Source organism: Haliotis rufescens, unplaced genomic scaffold, assembly GCF_023055435.1.
Source record: "Haliotis rufescens isolate VD_foot unplaced genomic scaffold, xgHalRufe1.0.p SCAF_8, whole genome shotgun sequence".
NCBI lineage: Eukaryota > Metazoa > Mollusca > Gastropoda > Lepetellida > Haliotidae > Haliotis > Haliotis rufescens.
In genome coordinates, this window is record NW_025964372.1 from 36852398 (window position 1) to 36859489 (window position 7092).

Consider the following 7092-nt stretch of genomic DNA (forward strand, 5'->3'; position numbering starts at 1 on the left):
GTGTCCATCACGTATATCATGATGACAGGCGACAGGGAAGCGCAGTAACCGAAGAGCATTGTCTTGGGACGCGAGACTCATCACAGTAAGAAACATAAAGCACGAGACATTAATCGTAGTGTTAAATATAAAGCACGGCACCCTCATCACACCGTTGAATAAAAAGCACGGCACAATCATCACAGTGTTCAATATAAAGCACGAGACTCACCACAGTGTTAAATATAATCACGAGACTCATCACAGTGTTAAATATAAAGCACGGCACCCTCATCATAGTGTTGAATAAAAAGCACGAGACTCATCACAGTGTTAAATATAAAGCACGAGACTCATCACAGTGTTGAATAAAAAGCACGGCACAATCATCACAGTGTTAAATATAAAGCACGAGACTCATCACAGTGTTAAATATAAAGCACGAGACTCATCACAGTGTTGAATAAAAAGCACGGCACAATCATCACACTGTTCAATATAAAGCACGAGACTCATCACAGTGTTAAATATAAAGCACGAGACTCATCACAGTGTTGAATAAAAAGCACGGCACAATCATCACAGTGTTCAATATAAAGCACGAGACTCATCACAGTGTTAAATATAAAGCACGAGACTCATCACAGTGTTGAATAAAAAGCACGGCACAATCATCACAGTGTTAAATATAAAGCACGAGACTCATCACAGTGTTGAATAAAAAGCACGGCACAATCATCACAGTGTTAAATATAAAGCACGGCACACTCATCACACTGTTGAATAAAAAGCACGGAATATTCACCGCAGTATCAAACATAAAGCACGAGACATTAATCAAAGTGTTAAATATAAATACGAGACTCACCAGTTATAAACAGTAAGCACAGTTAACTCACCGCACTATCAAACATAAAGCAGGACACATTCATCGTAGTGTTAAATATAAAGCACAGCATACTCATCACAGTGTTAAATTATAAAGCACGTGTAACTTACATCTCGGCTACACAAACAGTGAGTGAGTGAGTGAGTATGGTTTTACGCCGCTTTATGCAATATTCCAGCAATATCACGGCGGGGGACACCAGAAATGTTTCACACATTGTACCCACGTCGGGAATCGAACCCGGGTCTTCGGCGTGACGAGCGAACGCTTTAACCACTAGGCTACCTGACCGCCCCCTACACAAAGAGACCGTATGTACAATGCCCCTACCGACAGTCGAAAAAAACAGGCCAACAAAAACTACATATTAATATGAGTACCATTACCTCGATGTCTATTCAACAAAATTAATCAAATAAACTGGCATATTATACGCTACAACTGAACTCTGTCGAACAGATATTCCGTATAAGACGGTTCTCGTGCGTCCAGGTGTTGCTCCTTGGAGGAAGGATATGTCAGAAAACTTAATCGTAATATTTCACCTGCCCATTGGGAAAATAATCCGAAATAATCCCAATTCAGTTATAACAGAGATAAATATAAAAGACACAACCCTGTCCACGTTCATAAGAAATCTCTGCCCAAAGCAGAGTCGATAGTACGATTCCGAATACATCATGAATCACTATCAAATACTGATAATATCGAGTGCCCGCGAAAAGGTGAGAATATCTTGCCCCACTGGCGGCATCTGTCACAAACACATACAAAGGCAAGTCAATTGTTCACCTGAAAAATAAACCGGAAACATATGATACAAGTCAAAACAAGGAATTGCATTGGACATTTTTGTCACTGAAGCGTCACATTTGGGAATGTCTTCTAAATGTATACATGTACCATAAGACAATGTTTTGTTTGTTTGTTGTTTAACGCCGCGTTCCAGATATATGACGGCGGTCTGTAAAATAATCGAGTCTGGACCAGACAATCCAGTGATTAACATCATGAGCATCGATCCACACAATTGGGATACGATGACATGCATCAACCAAGTCAGCGAGCCTGACCACCCATCCCGTTAGTCGCCTCTTACGAAAAGCATAGTCCCCTTTTACTGCAAGCATGGGTTGCTGATGACCTATTCTACCCCGGATCTTCACGGGTCGTTTTTTAATGTACGGAGATGCATTACTATAAGCCAGTACGGCTTGTTTGCGGATCCCGTCATGGATAATAGAATAACTATGCTTAAAACTCTGAGCTCGCACATTATTTTTGTTTACACATTTGAAAACAGGTGGTAGTCACTAGGGGCCAGATGTGGTGAATAAGATGGAGGTAGTGAAGCTCGTATAACCACATCCCCGTAGAGTACCAATTGCAACATGCAACTGTCGGGGAAAAGACAGTACACGCCCATGTTTGATGGTGACTAAAACTGAAACATGATTTGATCATTTAGCCAACAACATGCCAAGCTGACCAATGATTTCAAGATTCAGAGTGACAAAACACTCTCCACAAGACTGTATGACAAGAGGGATGACTTCAACTTTCCAGTAGTCAGCTTTCCCTTCATGTCGAGCAATATTCCAGCACCTCCAGCCTTTGGTGTTTACATTTCACAACTTTTGAGATACAATCGAGCATGTTCTTTCCACCAAGATTTCAAAGAGCGTCATACGCCTCATGCTCAGAAGTTGTTTGATCAAGGTTACAACAACATACAAGGCCTCTGTAAAGCTTTCCAAAGTTTTTTTGGTAGACATGTGGAGGACATATCCAAATTTGACGCATCAGTGACAAAAATTATGTCCTATGCAATTCCCTATTATCAAATGTACCATATGTTTCTGTGGGTTTTTTTCAGGTGAACTATTGACTTGCCCTTGCATGTGTTTGTGACGGGTGGCACCGGCGGGATAGGATACGCTCACCTTTTCGCGAACACCTGGTATCATTAATATTTCATAGTGCTCATGCTCATGATAAAGTCGGAATCGTACAATCGACTCTGCTTTATGCAGAGATCACTTTGGGATATGGAAAGGGTTTTGTCGCTTTATTCCACACCAGTATGTGTAATAGACTATCATGAAACGTCGATAGTTTTGTAGTATCTAGACTTATCTACTATATTTCATTCATGTATGGTACTTGGCAGTGTCGAGATGAACATTCAACAGGTGCGCCTCCCGTGGGGTAACATTGCATTGCTTTACAATATTCGTCACCACTCGCCCCTTTCCGTAACCTGCAAGAAGATCGGCTTGTCCCGGAATAACACGAGTTGGTCACGAATGTGCTTTTCAAGTGCGGAATTCATTGATTGAAGTGAGTGGGCCCACGACCACGATCCACCATTGAGCACACTGACACTTGAAGGCAACAAGATCACAGAAGATTTATCTTTGTTATTTTCGTTTGTTTGTTTGTTGTTTAACGCCGCACCCTACTCGGCAATATTCTAGCCATATGACGGCGGCCTGTAAATAATCGAATCTGGACCAGACAATCCAGTGATTGACATCATGAGCATCGATCCACGCAATTGGGATCAATGTCGTGCATCAACCAAGTCAGCGAGCCTGACCACCCGATCCCATTAGTCGCCATCTTTTTGAAACCTCTATGCACATGCAGTCTTTTGACAAAAACAAGACCACACATGTTCAAATGTTGACCACACATCAATGTTTAGGACTGACTGCTTATCCCATTCAGGGAATTCAAACTGATACCTTTCCAGCATTATCCGTCTCAAAACCATCTTTCTGAAGAATCTTAAATGATTCAAGAGAATCATGCCTTCAATAAGTCAGTTTGTGTACAGTCACACACATGGCCTTGACCCGGACTCATTCAATGGCTGCACAGGATTGAAAAGCTTGGACCTATCATTCGGTGATATGTATGTTCATGCAGTTATTCAAGGATCGTGTGGATTAGTAAGCTTATCGTTGTTGGCTGAAAAGTGGACTTTACACTTTGCTCCAATGTGTGGAACAAAAACGTGTCTTTCAAGAGTACAATTTAAACCCCACGCCAACACCACCAAACGTATTGTATTTAAAAAAACTATATCTTGAAAAGTAACATTATTATGTTGTGTTTTTTATTAATACGTATCAACTCAATAAGAAAAAAACCCGGTCTGTTAACTATACTTGCGGGATTACAAGTTTGTTTGTTTGTTTATTTAACGCCGCACTCAGCAATAGTCCAGCTTTATGACGTAGGTCTTAATCCAGTCTGGACCTGACAAGCCAGTGATTGACATCATGAGCATCGATCCGCGCAATTGGGATCAATGACATGCATCAACCAAGTCAGCGAGCCTGACCACCCGATCCCGTCAGTAGCCTCTTACGACAAGCATAGTTGCCTTTTACAGCAAGCATGGGTTGCTGAGGACATATTCTGATCCGGATCTTCACGGGTGGGGACAAGTATTTTTTCGCAATTTTGCCTTTTAAGCCCAATGAAATCATTCACGTCGGATAATCGAGATTATTCTCTGACGTTTTATATAGAGATACTATTTAGCTGTAGTTTATTTAGAGGTTGGTCTAAAAGAACACAAACATGGCCGAGTGGACATGCATGCATGACATGCGACGTGCATGCACGTTTGTTTGTGGCTGCTTGTACTGGTCCGGACTGATGCCGATTTATAGTGCTAGCACACTAAGATACCACTCACAGTATACTGACTCCGAGCCGACCAGTCCTTGTTTTAGCCTCTTAATGACGAGCGGTAGACAGGGTAAAAACAAGTATCTTTTAACGTCTTTTGGTATGAATGGGTCGGGAATCGAACCCAGGGCCTTCCGCTCTCCGGTTGGACGTTCTACCGGAGTCCGTCTCCCTGTTTCCACTAGGCTTTGATATAGGCTAGTGGACACCCTTGCCTCGGGGAGATGCAGGTAGGTACATACGTGTTAGTTTTACATAAGAGGAGTCTGAAGAGTAAATGTGTTATTGACCTTAACCTTTTGGTGTACATGTTTTTAATAAATGTATCTTTTGCGTTCGACATGGCTGAGATATTGCAAAGGGTCCGTAGTGAGTGAGTTGGGGATAACACCGTTTTGAACAATATTCCAGTTATATCACCGAGTGTCTGCTTAATATGGGGGTAAAGCCCGAAGTGACACAGTGTCAGGGGTTTACTATTTTGATGAAACCCAGTACAGGTATGGTGCTGACAAACCTTGAAACTATCGGGGTGAATCGGATTCGAACACACTATCATAGGTTTCTAGCGCGGCCAAGGGCCTTAGACGACTGGCCCACCCATGTCCGATGCGACCGCAAGTTGTAAAGCATACATTTGTTTGATATATGCTCTTATGTTATGAAATTCATTTATATGCAGTTCCTTATGTAAGAATGTTCGAATATTGTGTTTATTGACTTGGATGTTAAATATTCTGTCTCCCCAACAAAGACATGTTCTACATGTATGTAAATATGTTTTAGAATTTAAGATATAGATTTGGTTTGATTTGTTTTTCTTGCTTGTTTAGGGGGGGTCGGGTAGCCTAGTGGTTAAAAGCGTTCACTCGTCACGCCGAAGACCCGGGTTCGATTCCCGACATGGGTATAATGTGTGAAGCCCATTTCTGGTGTCCCCGTGATATTGCTGGAATATTGCTAAAAGCAGCGTAAAACCATACTCACTCACTCTTGCTTGTTTAATGCCTCACACAGTAATATTCCATTTTCATGGCGATGGCTTGTAAAGTGTAAGTGTGCACCAGACAAATCTGTTAGTGTGGCAGATATTATGAGTATGGCTCCATGCAGTAGTCTGGTAAGGTGTGTCTTTCTGGAGCAATTTGTAGTAGGACATGTATAGAACATTTCCAAATTTGGCGCATCTGTGACAAAAGTTATGTCTGAAGTAATTCCTGGTGTTGACTTGTACTAAATGTTGCAGTATGTGTGCAGATGAACACTTGACTTGCCTTTGCATGTGTTTGTGATGGGTGTCACTGGAATTGATAGCGATTCATAAACACATACTTATGATATTGTTGGAATCGTACAATGAACTCTGCTGAGATTTCTTTGGTTGTCGTTGCTTTTAGTAACAATTAAGATTTAACAAATGTTGTTTTTTGTGTTGTTTTAAATATAATGCTATCTTGCAAGTCTCTGTCACTTCTCATCAGAATTGATATATCAAGCAGCAAAACGTTAGGTTTCCTCTGTGGTAGAAGCAATGTTTCTTCAGCAGAGGCCCCAACATGATGTCATCACAATGTTAAATGGATAGGTGTTACACAGTTTTGAGATGTCTTTATTCGACATCACAAATGACAGAGGTAGAACAAGAGGAAACGGAACTAACTACTACATGATTCTATAATGTAAATGTACATGATCCTCTAAAAGTGATGATAGTCTCAGATCGACACAGATTTATGCTATCTCATTGTTCGAGGGCTTGCCAAGGTCCAGGCACACCATTACTGGACACTATATTTGACAACCTGTTTGTTGTCAGTTGCGTCCCGAGTCACCATCTTGTCCAACTGATCCACTTTGTTTCCTCTCTCGACCAGCTTAATGCATAGGCTGTTGGAGACCAAATACAACACGGAACCTCCACGATGAAATGAAGCACATGACTGGCTGAAATTGAGGTCCAAGATGTGCATAGAACTTTCTAAAAAATGTACTTAGATATTCTGGTTTAATGTCTCACTGCATCCTGTAAATTTCCCCACCTTTCTGATATCATACTACGGCCAGTGGCGTCCTATAAAGCATAAATGGCTAACGCCAGAAAACAACCAATCTGGACCATCAGCGCTGAAACAAGTTCAACCAGCAAAAGTCAAAATAGCGGTAAAAATATTTTGCTACAAATTGGAGCTGAATATCACTGACAGAAAATGTAAACACTGCAAACATTTTTGTTTCCTTTAAAGGGCAAGTTCACACGGAAATTAACCTATTTTTCTTGTACTTTTTCCACATTAAAAGTGTTAACCTAGAAGTGTCATAGACAAAAATATAAAAATATCACAATTAATTAACATATTTATCGCATTAAAACGATTTATATTTTTCACATTTACCAAGTGTTCTATTTCCACAACAAAAACACCATGGCTTATGCCCCTTGCAATATGACGTCATTGGTGCCAATTGATAAACATTATGACGTCATCATGCTTTGTTAGAGCCGCTTCACGTGGTGTAGGTCT